Raw genomic sequence first — 20,446 nt, 5'->3', positions numbered from 1 at the left:
GGTCGGTTATGGAAAAAGACGCTGAACAATTGCACTCGATTGAAAATAACAACTATAATGTAGTCTCAGAGGTTAATTTTATTTTCAAATGAGCTGAAGTCCCTTATATCACGTGAAGATGAAAGAGGCGACTTTGGAATCAACAATCCGGAAATAATTGAACATTGTGAACAGGAATACCACGCATGAGGAAGTAGAATAAATTAAATTTATAATTCATCGTATCCTTTGGATTACTTAGAACCTGAAATTGAAAGACTAGTACAAAAGTTACACGAATTTATTGCAGACAAAGGCTCAGAGAATATTTTGGATCTGAAATGAAACTGTTTTGGGGAAACAGATGCTTTCCTTTACGGCTTATCTATCTCCTCTGAACAATACTTTGTTAGACAGTGTACTTTTAATACTTGTCATCTGTAATTGGATTTTGTTCAAATAAGCGAGAATTAAGTGCTCTTCAAGTTCTTTTCAATCTCTTAACTAATTATCTCTTGTAAACATTGCTGTCATGGTCAATTTCTATAAATACTTTACTGAATAATGTGAAAGTTTATATACAATCTCGTTTTATTTTACTCAAAGCATACATGAAATTCGATTTTAAGTTTCATTAGATTTCCATATAATCCATGTTATTTACATGTATACTATGCAAAATTACTGTCAACCCACATTGGATGTCGTCACGCACTTTCTTTTGTAGTTTCGACAAAATGTCTTTTTTTTTACTTAAGAGAAAAGAAAAATAATCATTCATTGCTTGATTCTATAAAAAAAAAAGACCAAAGTGCAAATAACTCACATGAGTCACTATTAGCCCTGCGATTCTTCAGTAGATCTAGATGGTATTTGTTTCTGTTTCAATGAGAAATTATACCCCATACTGTGGCCAGTGCATGTATACGTACTTAGACTGAAGAGATATTAATTCAACTAAAACTGATTATTTAATGAAATGTCCCATCATTAAAAAATCTCACAACATTGCTTTTTATGGCTGGCAATTTTTTCATAGATTTCTCTTGTACACTTGCATGATGTTGGTCGATTTTAATCTAAGGTGCCTTAAAAATCTAAATCCACAAATCTTATCTTATCTTAAGTATGTTTGAATACAGTACAATAATAATATCCTACTGTAGCTATAAAATTGTGGCCCCACTCAAATCCTCGGGAACATTATTTCAACAAACTTTCATCTAAACTATCTAGGGATGTCGTCATACTTAAAAAAAAAACTAATCATGGGCTTGGTATTCTTCTTAGGAAGGTTTTAAAAAAAAAATTCGTTATATATTTACATGTAAAATTTTGATTTCCCATCATGACCCCTTCTTCCCACCCGCTCCACTTCAAAAAATATATCTGCAGCATCTGGATATGTTTGGACATTACTTGTGATACAACATATCTTAGAAATGCTGTTTTTTTTACTTAATATAAGAAGTGATAATACGCAGTGCGGTTAAGGTGCTCAATGGAAATATCGGCAATTTTTCATGTTACAAAATATATTCTTTTTCAAGATGGCGATTCTTATTTGTACTTTACTAATATCGGACAAATATAATTATGGTTATTAACTAAATGTTGAGGACAATTGGATTTTCTATTTAGACTTGTCACGTGATGTGGCAGTCACGTGATTTTTGCACAGATACTTGCAGTATTGAAGTCACCTATAAATTTCATTAGTACAAGGGCATAACCAAGTTAAAATTCGAAGTTAAATTTTTAAATACTTTCAACACCCGTTGTAGTTTGTGAAAAGTGCTGTGATCCTATATAGATTCTACTATTTCATTGTTAAAATCATATTTGTATGAACGCATACTGAATTCTTTGCTGGTCAGCTTCATTAAATATGGAAATAATCAATTCAGTTTCAAAATATCAAAAGGATCGCAGCACTTTTCAAATAGCTTAATCCTTCTAGAGTTTATGATTAAAAACTTGTCATGATCCATTGCGGGAATACCCTTGCACTAGATCGATTTATTAAGACCCTTTGGTTATCCTCCAATGTATCTGCATACAAATATACGGCAGTATCCGTTAAATAGGAAATGTACTGAAAATATATGAACAAAATCATAAAAAGGACATTATATCTAAATTAATGGCCTCTTAAAAATCTGCAAATAATATTTTATTTAATTATATTTAATTATGAAATATATTTCTTCGTTGTGAAAATATTACTTGATCCGCCTCTCACTGCATACAAACTGCGACAAGTTCTACAGAATGACGTCATATCGACAAGGCAGTGCGATCAGTGACTTGTTTAAACCTTGCTATGTTGGAATTAACTAACGACAAAAACACGTGTTATAGTAAGTTTTGATGTAGTTTAATTATCTCCTACAGTTTAAAATCACAAATCACTTCAATTTTTCTTGTATTTTAAGGATTGATAGGTTTCGTGTGATGTCATAGGTAATATTTTCCGTAAAAAATATGCCCCACCTCCTTTTTGTAGCCTTAACTGTGCTGCGTAGAGGATATTCAATAAATAAAAAAAAAGTGTTGGGAAACCAACACATTAGGGAGGTCAGTGATGACATGATGTTAGAGACTGACCATCTGATTTGAAAATTATTTGAATTTTTTTTTTTTTTTTTTTATAAATTAGACAATCCTGGGTTTTTTTTTTTTTGTTATTTTATTGCATAAAATTTATTCTGTTGGTGAAAAAATGTAGACTTATTAAAAAAAAAAATTGTAACACAAAGATAAAATATTCAATTTTTATTCTTAAACATATGGAAAATAGGATACTGATTTCTATATTAAATAAATTTCGTTTTACTCAATTCTACACCATTTATTACTTTCAAAAAAAAAGAAGAAAGAAATATTACCATATTATAAAGTTATGCCAATTTTGTTAATTTTCTGTATTGTATAAAGCTAAATAGTACAAAGGTACTTTCACTACCGTGTTCACCTTTCTACACTTTAAATCAGGCAATCATCGCTAAAAATAAAACTAAACGAATATACTGTAAATTTACTTACATGTATTTTCGTGAAAGCAAATCCTTTTGGTTTGAGAAAAAAATTTCTTTTTTAGGATTTCGTTTTGTGATGAAAGAAGTGTTTGGTTGAAATGTACTGTATATGAAATTTTAAATTTCTTGGCATACATAAATTTGCAGGATTTTTCATTTTACGAAAATAGCGAAAATGAAAACATCCACAAAATTAAGTGATTTTACTGTAACAAACGAATGCGATGCCATCAGATAAAAACACTTGCCTTATGAGTGTACATGTTAAAAAACGATCAAAATTTATAATATGCGTCCCCCCGATATGCATAGTCTAACTTTACAATGGACTGTGTTTTAAATAACTGCTTTCAAAGGGCACTATGTCTCGACCAAAGTCTCAGAGGCCTCAAAGTCCGCTTGAAAAACGTTTTGTATTGCTCTGAATGTTTCTATTTCTTCTTTCTACAAAAAGAAGACAAAATTATAATGTGATCTGGGTTTAATTACGAATACAATTGCCCTGTTTATATAGACTTATTCATCATTTGTACGATGTTAACCTATGCCATATTTCATACATTAATATGAAATAAAGACCCTTTACATTTATAAACTACAAAAATGTTCTTTTGATAGTGTAAGTAATGACATCTTTGTGCTTTTTTGATTTTTTGTATATGAGTAAATTAAAAAAAATCCAAATTATATTTAATGATTAAAAAAAATTCTTTGCTTATTAGAAAACAGTTCAGTTTGTCATGGGTTACCTTGGATAAGAATCAAATATTTTCAATTTGACGACATAATGCCGTACTTGACGTCAAAAATATAGTAAAACTGCTTTGTTTCAAAATTGATCGTTAAATCGCATAAACTAATGGCAAATCATAAAACAATAGTATAGATACGATATAAATTTCATTTTTGAGAATTCATGAGAGACATGGAGCTCCCGACGGATGTATATCGAGAGGAGATGCTTACTCATTCATGGCACCTAATCCAACATCTGATGTTTTTCGAGGTCCGTGTTTTTGTTCGATCTTACCCTTGTTTGTACGAGTAATGATTTAATGGATTTTTGAGCATGATTACGTTCTTTATCTTCATATTTCATAAATGAACTAGGACCTTTTATGCCAACATATTTACCAACCCTCTTTATGAAATATACTGGAGTGAAGAGTCGTATTTCATGTTTTCATGAATTCTCCAAAATTATATTCATTTCTTGATAGACAGAAAGGCAATATTAGTCTAAATGATATCAACTATCTACTTTTTTTTTTTTTAAAAAGAGTTTTTATTTTCAAATATTTACGAAACTTAAAGAGCCACTTTGTGAACTTTCCTCATTAGTTTGAATCCTTCAAACTAATAAATTGTAAAAAGATCAATTTAATTTGAATCTACATCAAATAATAGTAATAATAGGGAAAGTCAGTAAAACTTGTTTGGAAAAAAATGCCTTTTGAAATAAATGGTGTCGTTTTGAATTGATCCAAATATCTTTTTATACAAAATAATTATTCACACGTATAATTCAAAATGGAAAAAAAGAGCTTACGTCTATTGTTTTTGTGTTGCTCCCGTATGCCCAGACTAGCATTTGTTTTCTCGACAATTTTAAGAGACATCTTGTAGTGCGTAATTTCAAAGATAAAGTTGTAAGACATCCTTTTGACAAACCTCGCACGGCTTTAACTGCGGTGTAGATATCTATTGCAGCACTGAGAGGAATCAAAACCACATCAATTTCTGTCACTGCTCTTGCCAAAATTCTCAGAACAAGAAATGGAATTGAAGTTAATCCACTTAAGGAGCGCAAACAGACAGAAATAAAATCTACTGGTATTTCTTGCATTCCGTCAGCTGTGGCCTTTCTCAATGAAGAAAGATAGTCATCAAGCTTTGACAAGTTTTCTTCAAGCTGCTTGCTCAATATGCGCAAATCAGTTTCATATTCTTCAGCTAGTTTTAAATCCCCTTTATTTAAGCCAAATTCAGTTAATTTGGCTCCAATATTTGTGATACCACCCACACCAGAAATTACCCCTCCTGCTATTACCAAAGGTAAGGATACACCAGCCGTCACAGGTGCAACAGCAATTCCTATACCTGATACAATTGCTCCAACAGTACCGATGCCAGCCCCTGCAAGACTTGCAAGATTAGTAGTTTTCCTTCGGTCTTCCAATTTTGTAATGATGTTGTCTAAGATGATGTCTAAAATATAATTGCATCGAACCCAGTCCTGAAACATCACTTTTGCTTTTAAAAGTTGGTTTTCCGTCATTCGGAATGCTTGTATCCTGGCATAATCTGTAAGAAACGTTTTAGAAATTTTTTTTAATATCAATTTCTGTTCATATGCATGTTTTCAAAAACAAATATGTCTGAAACTCTTAAAACAAACTTAAAGATTACCTAAATCATAATCCTCGGTTGATTCCAAAATTTCTTCATCAATAACTGGTGGGGGTAGAGAACAGTTACAGATTTCTTTGCGTCCAACTACCCTATGAAAGTGCCCAGCAAAATCCTTGTAAAGGGTAAGGTAAGATTGTGGAATAAATTTTGTACTTTTCTTTGCAATTTGGTATTGTTTCCACGAAGAATAGAATCCATTTTCTTTTTTTGTTACACTTATGACATATATCGGTGTTTGAAAAACATTTGTTGCTGCTTCAATTTCAACATCTAGTTCAAATCCATCTCTTATCAGCTGACAACAGACCTCTGGGATAGGCTTTAATTCTATATCTTTTGGCAATATGTACTTGAGCTCTCTTTCAATATTCTTCTTGTAGTAGTTCTTGTCGGCTTTAATTTCGGAAATTATTGAATCTCTTATAGCTTCGAAAAAATTATCTCTCCCATACACTTCTTTACTCAGACATCGACAGAGAGAAAACGACGAATCGGATATATGATCTATCATACGAGGAGACATGGATGAATTTGTTTTAGAAAAAAGTACCCTCAACTCCGATATGTAGGTTAAATAAGGTATTCTTCTAACTTCAGCTGCTTCTTTAAGGCTCTGTTCTGTTTCATTTAATTCTTCTACGTTCTGTTCTGTTTCGGAAAGTTCATCCCTGCTTTGTTCTGTCTCTCTTCTAGAAACTTGCGATTTTAAGTTTTGATGTTGTCCTTGGTCTTTATATGTCAGAGCTTTGGGTGCTCGGATGTGATCATGTTTTCTTTTCTTTTCAATAGTTACTTCGTCCTTTTCAATATTATCTGTATTATCAACAAAATTAAATGGAAATATACTGAACTAATTGTTAAAAGTTATTTTCATTTAAACAAGAAATCAAATATTTTCTGTGATAATGGTCAGTTTGAGATTTGGATATACTTGTGAAAGGTGTAAGTATAGATCTAACTTCGATAATATTACAATAAACATAAAGTCTACCGGTACCTTCGTTTTGGAGGGTCAAAATCCTTGGCGGGGGCAACAAACAGTTACATTGAACGTACTGCGCAGTAATAACTTCGTATCTTGTCCTTTTTTCATTATTTCTTTGAAGCAACGTGATATAGAATTTACATTCATTTCTTTCTTGATCCCTTTCTTTGGGCTTAAACATCACCCAACGGCAATAATCAAGTGAATATTTAAAGACATAAATTGGACACTTGAGGTTATTTGCTGCTTTTTGTAAACAAACTTCTGGATCTTCATGCCTAAGAAAAAAAAAAGAACATTGAAAGTAAATATTTCAAATATATACAATTTATATTTGATTTAGATTTTTTTTTAATAAGACTTAATCTTTAGGGCACAATAATAACATGGCACCTCAAATGCTTAGCATATAGTTTATTTTCGAAACCAAAAACTGCCTTGCTCAAACATGCTTCCGGAGTTCCATCTGAGCTCCTACATGTATTAACACATCTTCCCTCTATTTTAAGGTAGTTTTCTATGATTTTAACTTCTTCCAATTCTTCTTCTGAAGGTTTGGTTAATGATTGTTTAAATCTGTATGTTTTCTCTGCATTGCGAAAACAATTCAGGCACCTCCATCTAAAACTGTTCGAAATTCTCTCCATGTGATTGTGACTACCGTTGGTACCCATACAACAGATATCTTTCTCATATCGACAATCTGAAAAGAGAACATGAATGAGAAAGAGCAATTTATACAGTAATTGCTTCAAAGATCTAATCCTAAAAAAAATCATCGTTACATTAATACGCATTACCTATTTCCTGAATAAGTTGCTTATTGATAGCAGTGGAAATGTTTGTGAAGTTTCCTTCCAAATAAGGCATATCTTCTTTGCATAAACAACTTGAATTTGATGAAATTTGGACAAAGAAATCTACTTTTGATTTTCTCACAAGAATTAAAGGACTGTTCCAAATCTTGCCGACAGAAGTAGAGACAGGTCGAATCAGTTGAAAGGTGTCTTTTTCCTTAATATATATGTCAATGTTAAGAATGCTCGAAGCAGCAAACAAATCCCCAGTGCCAATGACTCTCAAGTCATTTATATGACTTTTGAATGCTTTTGGTTTCAACTCCGATATTCGTTTATTTATTCTGTCGGGGTCATTCTTATTTTCTTTCTCTATCTTTAATACCGCTTCATGTTCATATTCATCGACGTCCACTAGTTTTTCATAAAATCCTCGTAAAGCTTTATCCCCTATATGTTCTTTCACGCACTTTATGACCAGTTGTTTCTGTAAACTGTCACCATACATAAGTTTAGCGAGGATGTCGAAAAAGTTGAACCCTTCTTGATTGTTTTCATCTGCAGAAAATTCTCTAAAAGGCGTTTCCTTAGAACCAAACACATCGAATGAATTTCTGAATCGGTTGTCGAGGCAAAACGCATGTTCTTCATTTATTATTTCAAGACCCTCATCTCTGCTGTCCTCCTTTAAATCTCTGTGACCATTGTGTTGAAATAAGGGTTTCTCTGTTGATCCTAAAATTGCAATTTCTTCATATCCCTCACAACTTGATTCCCCTTGAATAAAGGGGCATATCAGTATCCCCTTTTGAGTATTTTGTGTCTTCCTAACTAAAAGGATTTTTATTCTTAACATCTCAGAAGCCGCATATATCTCTCTTAATGTCGGTGCCATTGATTTTTGTAGTATTTTTTTCATTTCGTTTTCAAATGCAGATGAAAGAGATTTCGCTGTTTCCATAATCTGTGCATAATGAAACAGTTTAAAATAAAAGCTATGCTTTCTTTCAAATTCACAAAGATCCTTTCGTGCATTAGTATTTTTCTGTCCCTCTGGATACAATAATGCTAGAATGTGAAATAAATCGTCACTGCTTTCTTCTAAATCCTCCTCTGCAGACTGTTGAACGCTTCGGAAATACATTATGAAAATTATAGTAAAACAAAAAGTATTCTCTTTCTAATCTTAAAGGTATACTGTAGTAGTTGTTGGAGGAATATACATGTGTTTTCAAATTGCAAATTTTATTTTCCATTTTCTAGTAATAATGCATAATACTCACTTTCCTGTGTAATCTTCGTCAATAGTTTCCATAAGTTTATGTTCAAAATCCTCTAATGTCATCTTATCACCATCTTTCCATTTCCTCCTTTGATCATTTTCGGTAATCTCATCTTTGTCATTTGCAGCTGCAATGATTTAATCAAATAGATTACATTCATAATGCGTACGGCAAAAAGACGATATCTGAAATACATATTAATTATTCCTTTTCAATTGCTTAAAACATCAAAACAGCAAATATTAAAGTTTCTTTTTAGCACAAAATCCTTGAGTACATTTGAAGATAAGGTAAAATCAATACTAATACTATTAATCCTTATCATTGACAGAAATCTTCAAATTAATTAGTTTAGACGAAAACGATTGCCACGATTCCAACGTTATATATACATGTACAAGTATATCCAGAATCTACCATGCACTTTCTTACTAAATAAAAGAACTGTGTAGAAGTAAACACCCCCTGTTGACCATTGGCACCCGTTGTTGAATGCAAATAGTGCAATACGTCAATCAGCATTCAAAGGACATTTTACAGCAACTCTTAAACTAACATAACAAATAACTGCCTTTAGTGAAGAAATATTAATATAGGAAGCACAAAGAATTTCACTTTTATAAGGATACCCACTTCCGCCACAATTTGGGGTTAAACTCGAAATCTTCGGAACCTGACCCCTAGCAGTAGAGGAACAGCGCGCGGTCTAGTTCGGCCATCTAGGCAAGTCAAAAAAAACTTGCTTTCGATGCCTATGGATTACTCGCGGCGCTGTCCTACCTTACACGGTCATTGAGAATGGATGTGAGATACAGTTAAGTGAATTTGTGCTTTCTAAATTAATACTTCACTTTGGGTAGTTATGTTATTTTAAGAGTTGCTGTAAAATGTGCTTTATAAATAAAAATTAATTTATCACAATGTGTATCGGTAAAGATCCTCTAATATAAATAATGTCCAAATAACTGTATCTCACGTCCATTCTCAATGAACGTGTTGTGTATGACAGCGCTGCAAGAATTCCATCGACATCGAACGAAAGTTGTTTTTTTTAACTTGCCTAGATGGCCGAGTGGTCTAGTGTGCTGTATCTCTACTGGTAGGAGACAGATTCCGTAGGTCGAGAGTTCAACCCTAGGTCGGGGCGGAAGTGGGAATCCTTATCAAAGTGAATTTCTTTGTGCTCCCTCTATTAATATTTTTTTATTTAGGGCAGATATATTAGTTTAAGAGTTGCTGTCATTGAGAATGGAAGTGAGATACAGTTAAGTGAATTTCTTTATGATTTGTATATTAATACTTCTTCATTTTGGGTAGTTATGCTATTTTAACAGTTGCTGTAAAATGTGCTCTATAAATAGCCATGAATTCATCACAATGTGTATTGGTAATGATCCTTTAATAAAATTAATGTCCAAATAACTGTACTCACTTCCATTCTCAATGTCCTTGTAGAGTAGGACAGCGCTGCGAGAATTCAATCGTCATCGAAAGCAAGTTATTTGAATAGCCGCGGTCTAGCGCGCTGTTCCTCTACTGCTAGGAGACAGATGCCATAGATCGAGAGTTCAACCCCGGCTTTAATTGGGCGGAAGTGGGTATCCGTGTAAAAGCAAATTTCTTTGTGCTTTTTATAGACTTATCATACTCTGCAATGTCTTATTTCAAGTTCAGTGAGATATAACTAGATAAACGTATGATGGAAAGTGAATACTGTTGATTGATGAAACTTTTTCAATGTTTCACTGAATATAAGCTTTAGTAAAAGACACATTTTTTCATTCTTTTTTTAAGTTTTAGAATAAATGCATCATCATCAATTAGAAAAAAAATAGGTTGACTTATAAAGAATGCCAATTGGTGTCCAGTGGAATGCTAACAGATTAATGAAAGACGACGTCTACTAAAACGTTATAGAGGTTTTCAGTCAGAGATGTAAGCATCTTGTTGATATGCTTCAGATTATTCGTGCAATGTGATAATCTATTATAATACAGCAAGAACAATATACTTATTATTTTCGGGGAGGGGGGTTATTAATATGTCCGTTTTGCTGTGAATTTTTGTTTTTACTACTTTGGTTTTGGCATATATTCTGAAGAACATCGCACAACACTCACTCTCTCTCTCTCTCTCTGCATAGCAGAAAAGTTAGAAATGGTTCAACAATAAACAAAATTAAAGTTTTACCCTCATCTTTACACCTGGCAAAAAATATAGCTGGGAATTTGGCATTTTTCTTCCCTCTGTTGATAAAAAATACAAACCTGTTTTACTAGTAGAAATTCGATAAATTTTTGTATGGAAATTTTTTGTTCACAACTGCTTTAAAATTTTAAACAGGAGTTTCGTGGACCACAACGTTCACCTGAGTACCCTTTACCCTTCTGTTCATCACAAAATATGAAATAAATTTACCTCTATTAAGATGAAACATTCTTAACCAATATTGCACCCCACCCAAGCACCAGCAAGGTCATGCATATGACATGATTAAAGCAGCACTTAATTATCAGATCGTTGTTTGATTCAATATGATTATGACTAGAATGGTCTTCCTGTTTTGCAGAAAAAATAAACATTTACTTGATTAATATTGTTCCCTGATTTTTATCATACTCCAATCCCGAAATCTATTATTTGAAGAAAAAAAAAAATGAATACACACAATATAAGAATGTTTCCATATAAATACGATTTAGTCTGGCCCTGCTATTTTGTAAAAGAGTGTTTAAAAGGTAAAATACTTATCAATTTCGTTTTTTTTTTTAATGAACTCCTATTGTTGCCCCATCTTACCTCTATCCCGAAAATAGTAAACTTAATTGTGCACTTCCTTAAAAGGATTTTAATATTGATCCCCTATATGTGGCCCCATCGTACCCCTGGGGAACAACTTGAATCTCCACTACGTTTGAATGATTGCAATTTAATAAAACTGATCATGCCCCTGCTATTCTTAACATTTTCACCACGTATAAATTCTATTGTTTAACTCTATTTCATATTGTGACTCCACACTACCGCCTGGGGCCATGATTTGGGGAAGAAACTTTCAATTTACGTTTTTGCTTCTTAGTATTATTAATCATGGCCCTCTTATCTTAAGAAGAAGAATTTAAAATACTTTTTCCCATATATATTCACTTGAACAACTTTGATTCCCTATTGTGGACCTACCTTAGCCCTTGAGGTATGATTTGAATAAATTTGAATTGACAGTATTTCAGGAAGCTTCCCAAAAGTTTTATGTTGTCTGGCCCATTTTGTTCTTGAGATTTTAAAATGACCCCACCCAATTTTCACTATTTCTGAATTATTCCCTTTCGAAGGAGGACCTGGCCTTTTATTTTTACGTTCTTTAATCAAGGATGCTTTTTGGCATGTTTGGTCGATCTGGAAAAGATGAAATTGTGAAAAGTTTATGACGACGTAACTACGATGCAAAAGACGATAACAACGACGACGGCAGATAACGGACAAATCGATCAGAAAAGGTCACTTGAGCGTTTGGCTCCGATGAGCTGAAAATGAAAGGTAGAATCGCTCAAAGGTTTGATTATAATATGTTAAACCAGAAGTAATTCCCTAATAATCTTTGAATGACTCGCTGCATTACACATAATTACTGTTTTATTTGAAAAAAATTTTTTTTTCATGTATGATTATTCAAAGAGATTCTTTCTTCAAATAGACACAAGTATGCTCGACAACACAACACATATTTGACAAATTGGGCCGACTGAGTGTCATTTCAAAATGATGTTATGTAACATAAAAAAAATTACACTTTCTTTCCAAAGGTTTCTTAAAGGATTTTGTTCGAAAACCTCGTGTTTTTCACAAAATTATACCAAATCCGCACATTTATCATATGATTCTTTCAAGCTCGGTATACGGTTTGTCCCAAAAAAAAAAAAAAAAAAAAAAAAAAAAAAAATGAAAATGTGTTATTGATTTTGAAACGGAACAGCAATTATACCTACCTTTGTATGACTTTATAAATAGATGGCTGATCACTATTTTCTGAAATACATGTCAAAGAGGGTTAAATTTCATTTGTTTATTATTACTTAATTTGATAGACTAATTGATTGGTATGATGATGTTAACCTTAGATTTGACATTTAACTAATCATAAATTTTTAGATTATGTCATCCTTTTAAGTTGTGTCCGTTAATTTATCTCTGATCCCATTTATTAAAATTGAAGCTAATTTTGGCATGTGGATTGCCCTAAAAAATACTAAAGTAAACTTTAGTTAACCATAGTTTACTATATTTAACTATAGTAAATCAAAATTTCAAAGTTATCACTGTAGTGTCAGAGTGATCACTATTGTTATCAAAGTTTTCAAAGTTATCACTATGGTGTCATAGTTATCACTATAGTGTAATAGTTATCAGTATAGTTAATCAAAGTTTTCAAAGGTATCACTATCGTCAATCATAGTTTTTCTAGGTTATCATTATAGTAAATCAAAGTGTCAGTGATCACTATGTTAAGTCAAGATAAAGATTTTTCACAACTGTACATAAAGTTTTTTCAAAAGATTTTTCCATTGTTCAATTTTACAGATTTTCTAATTTTACAAAAGTTATTTGTTGGTATCTTGTACTTAAAATTATTCCATGCAAGCATGCATTACAGTTTCTTTTAAATTTTATTTTTAGTGATTCCTTTTGAAATCTCATGTTTTTGCAAATTACTTCTACTGGCTAAACTATAGTTAACAATACAAAACTACAGTTACATGTAGCTATACAAAACTATAGTTAACTAAAGTATTATTTTTGTACATGTTTACACGATCACCGTCATCTTTACTGTAGATCATATTTTAGAGGTTTGAGAAAGGAGGGTGTGTCTTTTTTGTCAACAAACCCTATTATCTATTTATCAAAACATGGCAGTATTTTTTGCTCCATGTAATGTAAAAATGAGAACTTTGTACATGAATAAGCAAGAAATGTATCAATGTATCAAATTGCATAATGATTACATCAAGATTATATAATGGAAATATTACCTTTGATGTCATCTCGTCTGCAATAGATTGAGGGACGTTATGACTCGACAGTCTTAATTAAGAACAATTTTTTTTGGTTTATTTGGTTTATTTGTTAATGAAAATAATAATAATTTTTTCATTATATTGCAATATTTCAGAAAAAGGGGATAAAGTCAAATGTCAGAAAGTTAACTTACACGTCAATCAATCTATTTGTTTCATGACTTTCTTCTGCTGATTGTCTTTTAGCTCCTGAAAATTATAAAATTGAATTCAAAACTTCTCTTTCTGTTGATTAAGACTTTTCTTTTTAATTGAAAAAAGCAGTAGTTGATATATATATATATATATATATATATATATATATATATATATATATATATATATATATATATATATATATATATATATATATATATATATATATATATATATATGTATGATTTTATTAAACGTACTTCTGCAAACTAATACGATGACGACAAGAAAAATCAGGAATACAGCTGCAATGGCGGAAACCGTGAGGATAATAACTAAATCTCTATGAATAGAAAGAAAAACAGAAGACTGCAGAATCTCAGGAGAATTTGTATTTTAAGAACTTGATTTTTTAGATGTGGAAATAAAGTAACACATAACTCTTTATATACAAAGTGCACTAAGATGTATAGATGTAACGAGGTTTTAGTCTGGTGTACAAGAACAATTAATTAGGCAATACCTTATAACGATCATTTAGGTTTTTTCTAAAAATCTTATTTATTTTTGGCTTCAATTAAATTGAATTAAAAATAGTTATTGGAATGAAATTAATGACTCATTTTGGCACCAATCCGCGAATGTACCAAATATAAGAGTATTGTACTCACGTTGAATCGTTCCCTTTTTCTTTTGACGATGATTCGGATGTATCTTTTACTTTTTTAAAGCAGGAGGTATCTTAAACAGATAAATGCAGAATGTCTCACTTCATTGTTGTGAAATTTCGAACAATTTTTTTTAGAACGAATCGGTACATACACTGTACACGAAACTTTTTGAATAGTATGTGAAAATGTAAAATACATGTATCCGAATTAGAGTTTGTAATACGTGCCTTCTTTATGTATAAATGAAAACATAATTTCTTTTATAAATATATCAAAATACTGACTAGTTAAGAAATATATGAAAAATTACAATTTCTTTTTTTTTCAGAAAAAATGACAAAGATTTATGCAGTATTAAAAAAAATATAACAGGCTAACACTATTATAATGATAAAGTAAATACTAACTTGTATGTTTTAAACAGAAATGAGAAGAAAGGGAACTCTTCCGCAATGACTTTAGTTTCGATATTTTACTGCATCATGTTATGCAATTAGGCTTCTGAAAAGTCTAGTCTCAATGTAATTTAAGTGCCAGTAATTTATATTGCTCACATTGAATAGCATTTATCATTGAAGATTAAAAGTTACATTCTTGAAAAATAAACTAAATTTTAGCCATATTAAACGATGGATTCTTAATCAAAGAAATATACATTTAGCAAAAAGCTTCCAACCCTATATAAATACATATATGTATACGTGTTAAAAAAATTACTATATTATCTTTTTTTTGTATTATGGAAATAAAAGTATCAAAGATTTAACTATAGTAAAACTATGATTATTGAAGATATTACTACAGTGATTTAAAATACTTACTATTATTAATCAAAGTAATCTTGCAATGAATTTCAAATTGTCACATGTATATTTTAATTTCTCCAATTCTTACAGTTTTTTTGTTTTGTTTTGTTTTTAATACGAAAACGAAATATTTTTGTATATTCACATCCCCCCCCCCCCCCATAATTTACGTTATTGGTATGGACTGTCAAAGATACAAAGTTCATACAGGTAATCTGAATAAAAATTGTTCTATATAGAGTAAACGGTAAATCAAAGTATCACAGTAAACTTTCAGAGTATCATAGGAGAGTACTAATATACTATATATGACATGTTTATGTACTGTAGTCAACCAAAGCAACTATAGCATTTTTTTTTAGTTGACGTTCTTTACTTTACGTTGTGCTAAAGGGAAAAGATTAACACTATCATTCGAAATTACAAATGGTTTTCATCCAAACAAATGTTTAATATTTTCGAACATCAAGTTACAAAATAAAAGATGTGTTTAAAGTCAAAGACAATAGTCAAAATTTATTAAATATGACAAAAGAAGAATATTGAACTGTAGTCTACGATTTACGACATTCATTTACTTCTTCAAAATCTTGCAAGGAAAGGTTAAGTTCCTGCATACAATCGTAGAAAAATTATAGCAGTTTTGTCATTAAGCTGATGCTATTTGTTAAATCATGGGAAAAGAGAAATAGCTGCACAGGATACCTAGTAAGTTATGTATTTGATGTACTGTACACGTAGAATCATCATTTTTCTTGGAGGATCAATGTTCGTGGATTTCGTTGGTCACTCTTGCCCACGAAATTACATCCCCACAAACGATTTTTTTTTTCCATATATCAGTTCCATGACCCAGTTAAACTTCATTGCCAACGAAGATTGACCCCTCATGAATAAAACTGACTCTATACTTTAGAATAAAATGAAAAAAAAAAAAAACTAAATCTGCACGTTCATGGATCAAATTTCGTCAATATAGGTTTAATATTGTTTGCATGCAGAAGAATAAGCAATATATGCATGTATATATATATATATATATATATATATATATATATATATATATATATATATATATATATATATATATATATATATATATATATATATATATATATATATATATATATATATATATACGAGGGTTGTTGACAAATTCCGTAGACTTTTAAAGAAATTGATTTATCTTTATTAAATCTTCTTGGTGGATAAAGAGTGTTCTTGACAGATAAATTACGAAATTTTATCATGTTTACTTGAAACAATTCAAGTAATAAGATTTGAAGTTATATTGTCTCTAACACCATGAGCAATCTGTCACGTCAAAGAAGACAAATGTCAGCGGTTCAGGTTTTGGGAGAAAATATACTATGTACCAGAATCAAACTCTTTAATTAATCAAACATATGATAGGTATAAATATGATATGATAAAACATTAAAATATATGAACAAAGTATATACATGTATGAAATAATGATGTTTAAAAAAAAGTTTCTACGGGTTTTTCATCTGTCACTCTTGCCCGATTCTTAAGCCTGTATTATTTTTTTTTAGTTTCCGAGAATACTTAGAGAAACCATTTCAGTCATTTTATTATATACTAAGGACCAGAAAATATTCCTTTTATACCAAATATTTATGACTTATACATGTCTGTTGGAGTGATTTCAGGAAACACTTGATCACATTCCAGTAAATGAAAAAAGTCGAATTTTAATTATAAACCGCTGTATATAAACGTTATGAAATTCATATTTGTTAAAGTATATACACCAAAATTTGAGGAAGGATAGTTAACATTACAATATTAAGAATTTTTCATTTCTTTTCCCAAAATACGGAGTAGTAAATACTTTTCCGTAGGATATCAAATATAATATATCAACTTTCAATTGCAATTTTTGGTTAATGCGCCCCCTTCTTACGCCATACAATGAACAATTGTAGTTAAATGGGTTTAATCTGTATAATTACTCAATGTTTGTATATAAGTTAATTGGTTATGTTTGTTTAATTTATGTTCGAAGTTTCGTTAAATTATGACACCGGGTTCCTGCAAAACAACGTGTCTACGGAACAACCCTCGTATTTTTTTGGAAACATGCTTGACAAACATAATTGCAATTCATTTTTTCACTAAGTGATGACTCACATTTAAATGCCTCTGTTGAAATATACCGTTTTGGACACGGAGGATCCATTTCTGTGCATTTTATCTGATAATGAGGTTGAATCCGTCCCCCTTGGATATTAAACTCAGCACAATATCCTAAAAATGAGAATATATTCTTTGTTTGATAGCTATAACCAGTTGTATGCAATTTTCACAAATGCATTATACTTTTAAAGGGGGGGGAGGCATAAATTTAATTAAGATATACTAGAACGCAAAAATGTTCATTTTAATAATGGTGTTCAGAGAGAGAGAGAGAGAGAGAGAGAGAGAGAGAGAGAGAGAGAGAGAGAGAGAGAGAGAGAGAGATAGAAACGGGGTTTCTAAGAAGTGAGGATTGAATTGAATTTTTTTTTTTTTGATTTGTACATACAATCTGAGAGGGTGATTCACGCGTGAGACAAGATTCTTTTCATCAGAATAAGGTGTCACATTTGTGGAAACCCCTCATACATAAAGCAAATATTAGCTGATTGAATAGGCCCCACGAAAAACAATTACTTAGTACATAATTTTACAATGGATTGAAAAACCTGACTGGTAGCATAGTCAAAACAAGTGGCGCTTCGAGATTTGATTCTCCGTATTCTTGATTTGGACTTACTTCTTCTGTAACGCTGAAGAGATTGAAGTGTCCGAAACACTTATAGTTCGGGGGGGGGGGGGGTCAACGGAATGACTATTCCATTCGAAGATATGGTAATCCGTTTTATCCGTAGGCGATATGAGAAGCATAGAAAAAAGCTCAATAACGACTTTTAATACCACAGAGTAATCCATGTGCACAACTAATTATTGTAAGGCAATATGTGAATGACCAAGAAAAGGTAAAATAAGTCAAGTCACCTGCATCATAATCGGTGACCATATAACATACATGACTGATTAAGGAAATGTTTCGCGAGACGTATGCAGGTTTCCGTACTGGGTTTGCAGGAGAATATATCAATGTTTACATTAAGGGTTTCAAAGCAAAAATATTATTAAATATGATTTATTAACTTGGAATGGTTTTCAGTCAACATCGTTTTAAGAACAACATTTTCTGTGAATACGTATTCCAATACGCCTTTTAGGCCATGTTCAATAAAACAACGTTGTTGTATTCTTATGTTGTACCACTCCCATCCCCTCCCAAAGTAAAGCAGACAATCAAAACTTCAGATTTATCAAAGTATTTTTTAATGATATATTATAGAATGTTTTAAAATTTAATCTCATAATAAATTAAAAAAAAAAAAAGGAATGGGTTATTTCTATTTCATTGTTACGCATAAGAAAAGTTTCAAATTGTTAGCTTTCATACCGAATTGTCTACGGATTTTTTCCCGTATGCCCGATTATGACAAAGAACACATGGCAGGTGTGACTATTCAACAGGGGATGCTTACTCCTCCATGGCACCTGATCCCACCTTTGATCGTTTCGAGGTCCGTATTTCCTCTGCTCCCAATTTGCATTGTTTCAATTGACTTTTGAGCTTGATCTCTGTTCTTTATCTTCATATTCCATACATAAAAGTGTGAAACATTTTAAAATATGGAGATGTGACAGATGACAGAAATACAAAATAGCAATGCTTTCATGGGAAGGCTATTATGTTCACAATGATATGAATGCAGCTACGTAAAAAGGGTTCAGTGGGGGACAAAACTACACTATAACAAGAAAAAGAGGCCAGCAGAAAGGAAGTAAAACAGATCTAGAAATTTTTTTTTTCAAAATTGATTGAAAGTTTCTTTTTTATTATAGCTTGTAAGGAAATGTACATATATGTAAATTTGTACTTTCTTTTTTGCATTATATACATTGATATACTTTTTCCATCAGTTTTAAATTACATACTTTTTTTAAAATCATGCTTTTCTACACGATATTTTAAAACATTATGGTGATTTAAGGATATAATTCTCTTATTTTTCACATTATCATAAGATAAAAATGCACGTGCTTACTATACAAGCGTCGTTTTACATTTCGACGCGTTTGCATGAAAGGAAACGGTCACACTAATATTCAAATCATTTTAAAAACTTTCAAGACCGTAATATTTTATTCAAAAGCATATCATATATATCTAAGATATCAATTACTAGTGCGCTGACACTTTATTTCCATGTTTCCCCCAATGAAAGGTATTTAATCCGGATGGGGGGGGGGGGTCATCATGTGCATGTTTATACGTCTGGCATTAGCCTTCCTAATATTTGGTCAACTGACTTTAAATCTCACCCATTATATACAGAGCTGGCGCGCAAACCTCTATTGTTTCATTTTCAAAGACATTCATTACACAGTGGTATTTGAAATTTGATGGCGTTGTACAATTTTGTTTCTTTGATAACGATTCACATCCCAGTTTTCTTGCTGCGTTATCTAATGCCCTTTTAGTTAAAGGACAAGAAGATAAATGTCGCAGGGTAGACAAAGAAATTCCACAGGAACGACCCTCCGTACGAACAATCTAAAAAAAGAGAAAATTTTATCATTAATATTTCATCTTAATTTTGAATGCAATTTAGGTTTATTATTTTGCATTTACGTGTAACTCCTTTACCTAAAATGTTTTACCTATTTTCATATTTATATTAACTAATATCTCTCTCTCTCTCTCTCTCTCTCTCTATATATATATATATATTATATATATATATATATATAAGAATACTTTCTGTCTAAATAATTTTCATTTTCTGTCAATATTAAAGATACCGTCTCGATACCGAATCATGATTGTTCAATGGATAACGGTTACCCCAAGTAATACTGTGTTCTTTTTTACATATGAGTTATTTAAATATTTTAACTTTATGAAGTTTTCCTTATAGGGTCGATATCGTCGATATCGACGCTATTGCTTCGATATCAAATAAAATCTGCTCAACCCTTGGTTGATACCCTCCCTACAGCTGTGTATGTGTGTCTTTGTTTACATTAACGAGGGTTGTGTTTTTCGTCGATATCGAGGATTTCGTATCGATATCGAATCATTTTTGTCTTCACTCTTGTCGTTGTATTTCTTTATGCAATATTTGTGTGTATGTACTTTTCGATTACTAAGTTTGCCCTGCTGTCGATATCGTTGATAGT

At 31.4% G+C, this 20,446-nt stretch overlaps 1 long non-coding RNA gene across 1 annotated transcript; it reads right to left on the bottom strand.

Annotated features, from left to right (window-relative positions):
• Positions 1 to 14,387: 14,387 nt before the first annotated feature.
• On the bottom strand, positions 14,388 to 19,712 carry LOC133178886 (uncharacterized). Its single transcript, XR_009720063.1, has 3 exons — positions 19,589 to 19,712; positions 17,336 to 17,452; positions 14,388 to 14,445 (listed from the first exon to the last, which is right to left on the bottom strand). It is a non-coding gene; the product is annotated as an uncharacterized LOC133178886 (long non-coding RNA).
• Between the last annotated feature and the right edge of the window lie 734 nt (positions 19,713 to 20,446).

This window comes from Saccostrea echinata, unplaced genomic scaffold, assembly GCF_033153115.1.
Source record: "Saccostrea echinata isolate AGI-Se365-2 ecotype Australia unplaced genomic scaffold, CSIRO_AGI_Sech_v1 ptg000003l, whole genome shotgun sequence".
Taxonomy (NCBI): Eukaryota; Metazoa; Mollusca; class Bivalvia; order Ostreida; family Ostreidae; genus Saccostrea; species Saccostrea echinata.
The sequence above is the reverse complement of the archived record's forward strand: the minus strand, read 5'-3'. Positions and strand labels throughout refer to the sequence as shown.